This window comes from Ceratotherium simum, chromosome 4, assembly GCF_057802395.1.
Source record: "Ceratotherium simum simum isolate JZ-2026a chromosome 4, ASM5780239v1, whole genome shotgun sequence".
NCBI classification, from domain to species: domain Eukaryota; kingdom Metazoa; phylum Chordata; class Mammalia; order Perissodactyla; family Rhinocerotidae; genus Ceratotherium; species Ceratotherium simum.
In genome coordinates, this window is record NC_141903.1 from 94,513,926 (window position 1) to 94,526,371 (window position 12,446).

A 12,446-nucleotide genomic window follows, 5' to 3' on the forward strand; every position below is an offset into this window, starting at 1 on the left:
CACAGCGGGGCGGGTCAGTCCTGCCCTCAAGGACAGCGGTGCATAAACGATGCCCATGAGGAGAGGGGCCTCTGGGGTCAGGGTGGGCTGACCACGGAGAGCAGGGGGGGGCGGGGACAGACTTCTGGCACTCTGTCTATTGGGGCGCCTCCCCAGCTGGGCTTGCACGTAAAGGGGAGCCCTAATTGTCTCCGTCTGCAGCCTGAGAAGCAGCTCGAGAGGGACAGTGGTCTGGGCCGGCTGCCTGGAACCAGGGAGGTGCGGGGCTGAGCCTGACTCTTTGCGCTCCAGCCCCAGGCCAGGAGCATTTATGTAAATACTGAGGCTGCTGGATTCTGGCTGGGTGAAGTCATCCTCTGCTCTAGCTGGGGCGAGCAGAGCTGGCCGGGGCGGGGCCGGGACTGGACCAGGCCCACCCGACTGGGGTCCAGCAAGGGAGGCATTGTCACCTGGAACATGAGAGGTGGAAGCTGCAGGAGAAAACACACAGAGGCCTCTGCTGGAGAGGGGCTGGAGGGCGGGGCCTCTGCCGGCCTCCTCCCTGGGCCTGTAGGAGAGAGGTGGAGCGCTGGGGTGGCCGGGGCCCTGCCGGGCCCAGCCAGGCTGCTGGGTGATTTGGTCCTTTTTCAGGAGACTGTGACCCTGGAGGGAGGGGCCTGCACACTGTTGGCACCCAATAACTGCGCAGGATGGATGAGTGAGCAGAGCTTTCCACCTGATTCCCAGAGGGCGGGGGTGGCGTGGGACCTGAGTGAGGGCCCTGAGGAGCCAGAGCGGGCAGCCGGGGTGGGGTGTGGTGCCCCTGCGCCAGGGAGGGGCCGCTCCCCAAGGGCTGCATGTCTCACTGCCAGGTGCCTGCCGACAGCGAGGCTCAGCTCAGAGGTTTCGCAGCAGATGCACACGACCAGACAGACACCCCAGAGATGGGCTGAGGGTGGCTCAGAGGAAGCGAGGCCAACAGCTGCCCTCATGCCAGACCCAGCCCCAGGGACCAACCAGGGTCAGGAGAGAACCTTCTAGAAGGGGAGACAACCACTGAGAACCCAGGAGCAAAGGCATAAGTAAGTCGAGGAAAAGGCCAAGAATGGAGAAGCCTGGTCACCAGGCACGGGGACGGGGGACTGAGAAGCCGTGTGTGTGCGTGACCATGTGTGTGCCATGAGGGCCTGTGTGTGTGCACGTGTGTGTATTTGTGTGTGTGAGCATTGTGTGCCTTGTGGACCTGTGAGCACACACGTGTGTGTGCACTTGTGTATGCGTGAGCATGTGTGTGCTGCATGGGCCTGTGTGCACACACGTGTGTGTGCATGCTGCACAACAGTGTGTGCGTGTTCAACTGCGTGTGAGTCAGAGACACTGATCAGGGACCAAAGGCTCTGAAGGGAGCTGGAGGCGCACAGGGTGAGTGGTGCAGTCTGCCCCTCAGTGAGGATGAGGACAGGCCTCTGTGCCTGCCCGCCCAGTGGCCCGTGGAAGCTTGGACGCTCTGGGGTCTCCCAGATGGGGGGGGGGGCCCTCACAGTCCTCATCTGCCCATTTCCCAGCGACTTATCCATCTGTCCACCCACCCAACTCATCCACACTCGGCCATACAGAAACCACGCCTTCCTCACCGTCCATCTGGCTGTCCATCTGGCCATCTGTCCAGTGCCCCAGGCCTGGCTTGCTGTGGGCCCTAGGATGCAGTCAGCGGATCTGGGCTGACGGCAGGCACGGGCTCCGTGCAGGCTGGCACTCTGTGGGGGCTGTTGCTCCTTGACCATGTGGTGGAGGCTACTCCGAGCCTCCTCGCCAGGCCCACTTCTTGCTGCTCTGAGGGAGCTCAGGGCTCCACCTCCCTCAGAGGAGAGGCTCCCCAATAAATAAGCTGCGCCCCTGCTCAGCAATGGTCCCCCTCAGCCTGGCAGCTTCCTGCAAGGCTCCTGGGGGAGGGTCCTCCTGTGGGGGCGCCGCCAGGGCTGCAGCCCAGGGTGCCCCTGACGCAGGGGATTCTGTGTCAGAATCCATCTCTCCATCTGCCGCCTCGGGAGCTGGCCAGTGGGGTCGGTCCCCTGCTGCCTCTGCCTCTAGGGGTCCCTGATATCCCGGTCTCCTTCGAGGCTGGGGAGAGGTGGTGCCTTGGCACCGCCCGTCTTCCAGGCTGTGGGCGCAGAGGTCCTGGGGTGCTCTGTGAGGGGCTCAGATTCCCAGATCCAGGTGGGCAGGCCGTGAGATCTGAGATCCTGATCTGCTTCACGGAGTGAGTGGCCGCACACTGCTCAGTCCAGCATCCCAGCCCCTGGTCGCCCCCTCTCCCACCACGGGTGAGGGCACGGGGTCGTTCTGCCCACATGGGGCAGGGCCCCATGGGTGCCCCCATGGAACTGGGTGGCCAGGAACCTTAGCAAATCCTTGCACAGCCCATTGGGCACAGAGGACATGAAAGCTCAGAGGTGACTGTTCACCGGCCCAGTCCCCTGCCGGTCAGTCACCATCTACAGGCATAGGCAGGCCTGGGAGGCAACCAGAGAGGGCTTCCCGGGGGGAAGGAGCACAGAGACAGCCCGACTGCCAGCCAGAGGGCAAGCCTCAGGACGGCGTGGCAGAGGGGACATGCTGGGTCAGGCTGGAATTGAGGACACCCTTTGGGGCTGTGCTGGGTTTCTGCCCTGAGTTCTCTGATGTGTGTGCATGTGAGCATGTGGTCTGTGTGCAAATGAGTGAGAAAGAGTGTGGTTGTGTGTAGTGTTGTTCCATGTGTGGTTTCGTGGTTCTGTGTGTGGTTTTGTGGTTCTGTGTGTGGCTTCGTGGTCCTGTGTATTGTTTCATGGGTCTGTGTGTGGCTGCATGGCTGTGTGTGTGTGTGTGTGTGTGTGTACCACCCCATTTAGGCCCCACAGGGACCCCAGAGGAGGAGGATTACTTGGATCCACTTCACAGTTGGGGAAACTGAGACACCGGGAGGTTTACAATGAGGGTGACAAGAGGGCCCGGGATAGCAATGGTCAGCTCTGTTACCCCCCACCTCCCTACAGGGCTGACAGTGAGGGAGGAAACCGCAGGTGTGTGTGGGGTCCACTGAGAAGAGGGGGTGCTGGACTGCCGTGGGGGCGTCGGGGTCTCCTCAGAAAAAGAGAGGGCTCGTCGCTGGGCCTGCCTGCTAGCCACCCTGCCCCCCCTGCCCTCGAGGAACGTGCCTCATTCCTCGGAGCAGGTGCCTAGTTGGTTCACTTGTTCATCCATCCTTTCGCTCACCTGCTTGTCCCTTCATCCTCCAGGCTGCTATGGGGCTGATCCTGAGCCGCTGGGAGCAGCCAGGCCGGGGGCCGCTCGGCCTGTGGGGAGGACACGGCCCTCCGCCTGAGGCCCATCCCACTGGGGAGCTGCTGGCCCCTCCCGGCAGAGCCGATGTGAGGACAGGGCCCCAGACCTGGGGCTGCTCCAGGAGGTGGGGGCCCCATTGCTGGGGAGACTGCGGGGTCTCTGCGTGGGGTCAGCTGGACACAGACTCCTGGGCTTAGCCACACACCCCAGTCCAGCTGTGCACCCGCAACCGCGGCCCCCCTTCCTCTCTGTGCTCTCAGCCCCTCCCCCTCGAGCCCAGGAAGTAAGAGATTTCCTTGCATGGTTCAGAGCCTGTCAGTAGCCACAGGCCTTCATCCCCAGCATCCGGCCAGTCCTGAGGGGCAGCACAGGAAAATGCCCATGCCGTCCGTGGCCTCTGAGCCTGGGGGATGCCTGTAGAGGGGTCTGTGTGGCTAGGGCTCCCTCCTCAGACCCCGGACCGTGTGCTCAGAGCAGGTCCAGCGTTGTGAACCCCTGTCCCCTGCACAGTGGGATGAGGCCCCTGCCATGCCCACTCCTGGCAGTGACCCCAGGGCCATGCCTGCTCCGGCCTCGGGCCCCAGCGCCTTCAGAAGGACCCTGCTCTCACCCTGGCCCTGCATGGTCAGGCCCTGGCAGACCCCTGGCTCCTCTGGTCCTGGCTATTCTGGTCCTGGCTTCAGCCACTCGGGACCTCAGTGGGCGCCTCCGGGCCTGGACAGGACCCTGTTTCCTGGCGCGTGTCCCCCGGGGCCTGGAGGCGTGTTTCCTGTGTGGCTTGTGGGGGGATGAAGTGCACATTGCCGCCAGTTTGTCTCCACGGCCACAGGTTGATGGACAGCATTGCCAAACTCTCTGTGGGTGGCCCTCACCAGCCCACCGGGAACACCGTATCCTCTCGGCCACTCGACAAGGCGCACCCCTCCACCCACCTGCACCCCCTTATCCAGGTCACATGCACAGCCCCGTCTGGACTCTCCAGATCCACTGGACCTGGGCCCCAGAGCCCCCCGATGGGCCTGTCTGCTCCCCGCTCAGCACCCACTCTGCTCCTCTGCGCAGCTGCTGCCTTCTCAGGGACGTTTTCCTGAACTCCAGCATCATTCCCAGGCTCGGCCCTGGTCCGCCCTGGGCCTCACTGAAGGGTGGCACTCTCCCGTCCACCCTCCATGGGCCCTGAGGCTCCTGGTGGAGCCCCTGTGGCCAAAGAGATGTTGGCAGGGGTTTGGAGGAGGTCTGCCCACCTGCCTGGTGAAAATTCCTCGAGAAGGAAGGCTCTGTGGCCTGTTCTGGCCTTTGTTCTCATTCTCTTCTCCTGGCCTGGGATACAGATGTGAGACTCGGTGGGGCAGCAGCCATCTTTGAACCATGAGAAGAGGGCCGAGCCCACTGCCCTGATGTGAGCCCCTCCACCTCCTCCAGTGACACCCGTGTGTGTTGCTGTGGCCCCTGCTGCTCAGAGTGTGGGCCACATATTGGCCTCGCCGGCTGCTTGACCCTCACACACCCAGTGGTCAGAACCGCCTTTTAACGGGGCACAGGGTGGGGGTCCAGGGAGCTCTGTATTCTGTGCTCTGTGGCGCTCCTGGCCCAGGAGGGCGGGCGCTCCACTAGGGACACCCTACGCAGTCTGCGCTGTCCCCACAGGAGCCCACTGGCCTCGTGTCGTCAGCCCTTTCTGCTCCTTCTAGTCCCACGTGTGATGTCCCTGCCCGCGTTAAAGGAAACATTAATGTGGTTTGTTAATACTTGCGAATGGGAAGTTCTGTTCTAAGTGGGAAAATGAATCCAAAGGAATAAATGGGAAGGCAGTGTGGCCCCACAGAGCGGTCCTGGGGGCGGCCTTCATTCGCCCGTTTCCTGGGGAGGACGCTGAGGCTCTGGGGGTGAGGGAGGTCCCGGGGCCAGCCATGCAGGTGGGCCTCCCTCGTGAGTGGTAAGGGGCTCTGGGGGGCTGGACTCCTGTCCCACAGCCTGGCTCGACCTTGGCCAGGCCCATCCCACCTGCGAGTGTCTGGGAACCCCGAGGCTGCCCCAAAGGCCCAGGGGGGCCACCTGGACGCCCAGTGGTCTCCAGGCAGCCTGCTCCTGAGCAGAGGGGCTCCTCCTCTTGAAGGGGTGATGGGCTGGGACCCCCGGGGACAGGCTGTGTGAGGCAGCATCTCTGTGCATCCCCTGTGGGCTGTGGTGAGGCCTGGCCCACATGGGGGTGTGGGTGGGTGGATCAGGGTCCACGGCTTTGGAGGAGGAGGAGGAGGAGGGGCAGTTCCGAGCCTTCAAGGGCAGACCCTGCCCATCCCACCACCCTCTGGAGCTGGCCGGGCCCATCTGACCCTCACTCTGCCCTGCTCATGTCTCCTGGGCTCAGGCTTTAGCTACAAGACCCCAGAACCCTGGGCCCCCAAGCACCACCCTCCTTCAAGTCCCCCCACTGTCTGGAGTACCATTCCTGCTTTGTGAACTCCTATTTGTACTCCAAAGCCCATCTCTAATGCCCCCTTGCCTGGGCTACCTACACTCCCAGAAAGAGGGTTGGACAGACGCTCCTACACGCTGACAGGTCCCTGGATGCTGCTCTGTCCTGGCCTGCCCCCACTGCTCCTTGTTGGTGTGTCTGACTGTGGGCCCTCCAGGGTGGGCTGGGGTCCAAGCCCCTGGGGCCTGGTGCAGGGTCAAGTGAATGAACCATTTAGTGAATGAAGGAATGACTGAGCAGGTAGATGGCAGGAGGATGCCCAGATGGGTAAACTGAGGCTCGGAGAGGGGAGGGAGCTGGCTGAGGCTGCACAGAGGTCTCCTGCCCACCTCCCCTTCGCCTGCAGACTAATGAACTTTGTCCTCTTCCTGTGCTAGCTGACAGCCCGGGCTCTGCTCCTGGGGGCGCGGCTAGGGGGGAAGCTGGACGCTGGGGGGCCTTTGCCTAGCAACACTGCTGGCGGGGCCTGATGTGGGGCGGCCGGCCCAGGCATGATCAGTGAGAAGGGTCCTGCCTAGCAGATCTGGACCCTGGATGGAATGTAAGAAATGAGACCCTGAGGACCCAGCTGGACCATGCCCTCCTGGCCGGCCATACTCCAGACCTGAGACTGCCCCAGCACCAGAGGCCCAGAGGCCTGGACAGGCTCTCCCCACAGGTCCCGTGTCCACCTCTGCCCATAGAGTCCCTCCCGGGAGAGGTGGCTGAGGCCGGAGGAAGCTGAGACGCAGGAGTCCGAGGACCCAGAGGGTGCCTGGGGGGCTAGGGACCAGTCTGCTGCCCAGAGCATGGCTCCTAGAGCTGGGAGTGGCCAAGGCAAGGATGGGCAAGTCCAACTGAATTTGGGAGAGGGGAGACAGGTCCAGGGAACTGCCCGTGTCCCCACGCTGTGGTCCATCTGAAGGAAACTGGAACCCCATAGCTGAGACGGGTCACACAGCACGATAGGCGAGGGAGCGGTGGCCTACTGGGGTCACCAGCTGGCCTCCGGGCCTCTGGGCCCCGGCAGATGCACATCCAGGAGAAACCTGGCCATGGCCTCTGCCCCTGCGCCCCCTCCTCCGTCCTTGGGGCTCCCTTGTCGTCCTGCCCTCCAGGATCCCACGTCACCAAGGTCGCTGGTGTGGGCTCCTGGATGGGTGTGTGCGTGCACTCGGACCTCTGTGCGCCCGTGTGTCCGTGAGTGCGGCATGTGCCCCCCTCGCAGTCTGTGCGCAGAAAGAAGGGACCCACGCATCCACAACGCTGCAGGCTCCGGGTGCCGTGCGTCCCGAGCGGATCGCGGGCAAGTGCCTCGTGCGCCCTGGCACAGGCGGCTCACTCCAGGGCCCTCTGGCTCCGCCTGGTGCTGCGGCCGCTCCGCACCCCTTGCTCCCCTTCTCACACGGAGCAATTCCCCTCCTCAAGCCGCATTTCCACAGCACAGGTTTATTTTTCTAAGGTTCAGGAGAAATGCGTCCAAGATGCTCCAGGAGACCAGTGGTTCCTTTCGCCTGTTTTTGTATTTCGTCCTTGCTGTTTCCAGAGACTGAATGAGAACCAGGGGTGGGTGGGTGGAGAGGCGGGGGGAGGGGACCAGCGCCGGCAGCCCCAACTGCGGGGGACTCCTAGACGGTATCTGGAGGGGTGAGTGTTTGGGGACCCCCTACATGCCCCAAACCCCACCCCTGGGGCCCCACATTGCAGACCTTCCCCGCACCCTCAGCAGACTCCCCGTCCCTGGGTGGCTGCTCCGAGGGGGAAGTGGTCAGTGGGCTTCCTGCAGGAGAAGGTGCTGGCCACCGGGACGATGCCCAGTGGGCTTGTGGAGGTCAGCGTGGCCGAGGGGAAGGAGCCTTGGAGAGCCCCAAACGCCAGGCTGGGGATCTCAGTGCTCAGCCCTAGGGGCTGCCTGTGCCCCAAGGGCTCTTCACGCGCCTTCGCCGGGGCCCCCTTGCTGGCCACACGGCTCTGGCCCTGCTGCCCCTTGTGTCACCTCTGCTGAGGGAGTGGGCGGGGGGAGGAGGGGGCTGGCGTTCGCACTGCGCCTGTGCGTGCTCAGGGGGACTTGCTGGAGGAGGGGCAGTAGGGCCAGAATGTGGGCCTCCTCCCTTCTGCCTGCAGGGCCACAGCCAAACCTCTGCCCACCAGCCTGGGAGGACGGCACCCCTGGGAGGCAGCCATGGCCTGCAGGCTGGGGGGCAACACTACCCTCTTCTTTCCTCCCAGGGCTACGAGCGCCCTGGACACCCACCTCCCTCCTGTGGTCTCAAATCCGAGAGTGCCAGGCAGCCCCCACATGCATGCAGTCTGGCCCTGCAGCCGGGACGGCTCTGCAGGGAGCGACGCTCCCAGCCTCTCCCTGCGCTATCTCTCCTGGACGTCACCCCCTTGCTCCTGGGTCCCAAGGGTCCTGGGGCCACACAGCTAACCAGAAGCCACGCTCAGGAGCCAGAGCTGCAGAGGACCTTGCTGGGTCCCAGGCACACAGCCCAGAGACCCCTGCTGGCCCGTGGGCTGCATGTCCGCAGATTTTCCTGTGCCCACTGCCCGCCCCAGACGCTGTGGTGTCGCTTGCTGGCTAGCCGCTGGGAGCGCCCCCTGCCCTGGCTGTGGGTCCTGCCCAGGCCTAGCCACAGCTTGCCTCTGGACTGAGATGGGGCCTCAGGCAGCTGGCCTGTCTCATCTTTGCACCTGGACACTGGCCTGAGGTCTGAGCCCCAGGCCTCCCAGGCAGGCCTTCTCCCTCCCCCAGGCCTTTGCGTGGCCCCACCCGGTCCCCCTCCCTCCCTGTGGACCTGGGGAGGGGCACTGCCTGGAGGCCAGTCTGGGGAGGCCAGGAGAGGAGGGTCGTGGTGGGGAAACTTGCGCGGTGTGTGTATGGGAAGCCACCAGGTCCCTGGGTGGAGCCTGGGGCAGCAGCAGCCACAGTGGTCAGCAGGGATGCAGGGACACGGGGTTTGGGAGCTAGAGCTGGAGTGTGGCCTTAGCCTGAAGGCAGGGAGCCATTAAGGGGTTAAAAGTCGTTTTTTCTGGTCGCAAATGTGCATGCTCTTGTCGACTTCAGAAAAGCAGAAAGAAGAAAACTCCCACGCATGCCTCGCCTCCCTCAGTTTTCTTCCATCTCCCTGCGAATTCCCGGAATTCCTCCTCAATCTCCTTTCTGGCTGAGTGCCATCCAGAGCCCAGCTCTTCTGTCTGAGTCCTTGCCCTGTGGCCTCCAGGCTCAGGTCCAGGCAGGCCCTCTCAGCAGTCCCCGTGGCCCTCTGGGGTCCAGGGTTGGGGAGACACAGCCATCCCCGCAGTAGCTCTCCTCCTGCTCGGGGGTCTTGGCTGGGCAGGAGTGGGTGGATGGCTTGTCGACGGCTTGTCCCTGCTCCATGCGACCACAGCGACTGGAAGGCCAGGCTGGGACCTGCAGGCTCGTCCACTCCTGGGCTTCCTCACAACATGGCCAGGGCTCGGGGGGCTGGGAGAGCACAGGCTCCAGGTGGAGGCTGCGTCCCCTTGGGTGCCTGACCTTGGAGGTCACCCCTAGCCACCCTCTACGTGTCCAAGTGATCACAGAGCTCCCCAGCTCCAACAGGGAGCCCCCACTTCCTGGAGGGGAGACGTGTGGGACCCGGAATACCACAGTGGCATTCCTGAAAAACACTTTGGGCCACGTGGCGCAAAGGCACGCTGTCCCTGGCCTCTTGGTCTCAGACACGGAAGCCCCCCACTCCCAGTGGAAGCCCTGCCCCATGCCCCCTTGGCCTCCCTCGCCATGCTGGCCTTCCTGTCCCCTCCACAGCAGGGGCCTCGCAGGCAGTTCTGTCCTCCTTGTCCTTGGAGGGTCCTGTCCTGCCCCCACCCAGTGTCTTCTCTCGGGGTCCCCACTTTTCCTTCTTGGCATTTATCATATCCTAATTCCGAATCTGTCTGCTGTCAGACCCCCACCCCGCCCACCCCACCCACCTTGGCCGGAAGTTCCAGCTGGCTTTGTCACTTCTGTACTGCTGGGGCCGCAGGGCTGGCATGGAGGAGGGGTCGGCGAGCATCTGCAGGGCCGCAGTGGTCCTGACAGAGGCCCCAGGTTGCCTGCACGAGGGTCCCCCCCCGGGTGGCCTACTTTCTGCCTGCTGCAGGCATGCCACCGTGGACGCCCTCCAGGTCCTCCCACGGCCGCTTTTATGGACCCCTGCCCCGGAGCGCAGGCTCCTGGGCTGTGCCTGCCCCACGCATGGTCCCCTGACTCCTGGCCCCCTGGGCTCCCAAGTGCTCGGGGGCCCCACCGAAACCCTCACATGAGGCCCCAGCAGTAGGCACCCTCACAAGGCCTGACGCAGCCTGGGGCAGGTGGACCCCACCTGCCACCCCAGCCTCCTTCATGACCCTCACACTCAGAGAGACCTCGACCCTCAGGGCCCCTCCACAAGCAGGGGTCGCAGGGCACTAGGGCAGTTTGGGGTGCAGACAGGCGGGGGGCTCATAGTTTGCAGCCCCAGGCAGGTGCATTCAGGCTGCCACCACCCCAGAGACTGGACTCGTACCGTGGTCATTGCGTGGAGGGCTGCATCGGTCTCCGGCCTCCAGGGCCACGCCAGGCCAGGACCTTCCCAGCTGGAGGCCCAAGTCTGGACTCAGCCCATCTACAGCCAGCCGGAGTGGGGGGCTGGAGTGCTGGGGACCCCGGGGGTGGATCAAAGGGTTGCTTCTTGTGCCCTACCCACCCTTGCGCCACACTTTCCTGCCTGGCCTGGCCCTTCCTCTGTGCCCAGGTAACGGGACCCTCATGTCCATCCCACACCCAGAGACTTCTGCTGCAGTAGGGGGCAGGCGGGGACCTCTGAGCACCCTGCACAGTCACCACCCTGCCCTCCCTGCCCCCTGGCCTCCTCCAGCCTCAGACACCTGCTGTCTGTGTCCCTGGGCCATGTGGTGCCCTGTCCCTCCAGAGCTGGCCCCCACCCGGTCTAGGCTGGTCCTGGACGCAGATCCAGCCTCCATCTCAGACCCACCTCTGTGTAATCGAGGCTCATTCCTAACCTTGCAGGGGCCCTTATAGTGTGTGGGACCCCATTGTGGGCAGAATACAAAATTCAGGTTCGGCTGGCCAGCAGGGGCTTGGGGCAGCCGGCTAGAGCTGACCAGAGAGACTCTGCTCATGGCTGCAGAGACGGGAGCCTAGTGTCTATCTGGTCAGCTCAGGAGGGCTTCAGAGGAGGGGTCCCAGGCCCTGAGGGGTTCAGCGTGTGAGTGACCGGGCGTGGGCGCATGGGCTGTGGGCACCAGGGCTGTCCACTCTGTCCCCTGCCGGTCCAGGCCTGCAGGCTCTCCCAGCCCTGGAGGGAAAGGGTAGTTCCTGCTGGCTGTTGAATGAGGCCCTGGCTGGCCTGGGCACCAGGACAGACAAGGCTGCGGTCCAGTGCAAGACGAGAAGCCACGGGGTCCCCCTCAGGGACTCTGCACCCTCCTGCCTCACAGATGAGGACACTGTCCCTGTGGGGACACCGCTCCCCGTGGCGATGCTCCCTTTTGTGTGGATACACACAAGCCCCCTCCATGCAGGGGGCCCTCCATGTGGCAACGCCCCTCCGTGTAGGGACACCCCTCCCTGTTGGAACACCCCTCCCTGTGGGGATGCCCCTCCATCTGGGGACACCCCTCCCCGTGGGGACACCCCTCCCCATGGGGATGCCCCTCCACGTGGGGACACCTCTCCCTGTGTGGACACCCCTCCTCGTGGGGACATCCCTCCCCCTGGGGACGGCCCTGGGTGTGGGGGGGCCTTGATGTGACAGGGGTGTTTGTCTTGGAACCACACCTGACTGATGCATCTTCACTGTCCCCAGGGGGAAGATGGCCGCAGTCCCCCCTCTGCCCATGTCGCCCACCCTTCCTGCTGTAGCCGGAGTTTGTCACCAACGCAAGGGCCATGCTCACCTGTGACAAGGCTCCTGGCGAAGGCTCGGCCTCCTCTGGCCCCACAGCAGCCACAGGCCCTTAGGGCTCTTCCAGTGCAGCCGTCTGATCCCACCGCACCACAGGAACGAGGGGTGAATGGAGACGGTGTCGGCTGCCCCTCCCGCAGTACGCCCCGCCCCACCCGGCCCACTCTGCGGGTCCTCTGGTGTTCAGAGGTGCACCCGACCCGGTCCTGGTTCTGCCTCCCCAACAGGACTTGGGCCCAGAAGCCCCAGCCCCGCGCAGCCACTGACACGTGTTATTTCACCTGCTGGACCCGGTGTTCCGGGGCAGGGCAGGGGAAGGTCATAGAAACGTTGCCGTCACCTATATATTATTTTTATGCTCGGCTTAGCGCGGTGCCTTTGATACATATGTGGGAGCTCCGCTGTGAATCACGCCCTGGGTCCCTGTGTGCACGCGCAGGGGCAGCTCGCATCTCTCACACGTGCGTGCCAGCTTCAGTGGCTGCCTCCGGGGATCCGGGCTTCTGGGCCCACACGTGAGGTCATCGGCCTGGGTCTGGGTTACAGATGTGCCCCCCCACCTCCCACAAAGCTTTCCTGAGCGCAAGGGCTGGGAGGGGCCGGCCGATCACGTCCTCCCCAGCCCCAGGCCAGAAACTGAGGGGATGCCCACGCTGCATTTGGCAGCCATGCGTGCATGTGTGTGTGAGTGTGTGTTCTCTGTGTGTGTGTGTTAGTGTGTGTGTTTGTGTTCTCCTAGGTGTGTGTGTGAGAGT

At 64.0% G+C, this 12,446-nt stretch overlaps 1 long non-coding RNA gene across 1 annotated transcript; it reads left to right on the forward strand.

Moving 5' to 3' along the window:
* Positions 1 to 490: 490 nt before the first annotated feature.
* Positions 491 to 5,116, forward strand: LOC147917380 (uncharacterized). The gene is made up of 3 exons (XR_015552104.1): positions 491 to 697; positions 852 to 1,061; positions 3,258 to 5,116. It is a non-coding gene; the product is annotated as an uncharacterized LOC147917380 (long non-coding RNA).
* The last annotated feature ends 7,330 nt before the right edge of the window (positions 5,117 to 12,446 follow it).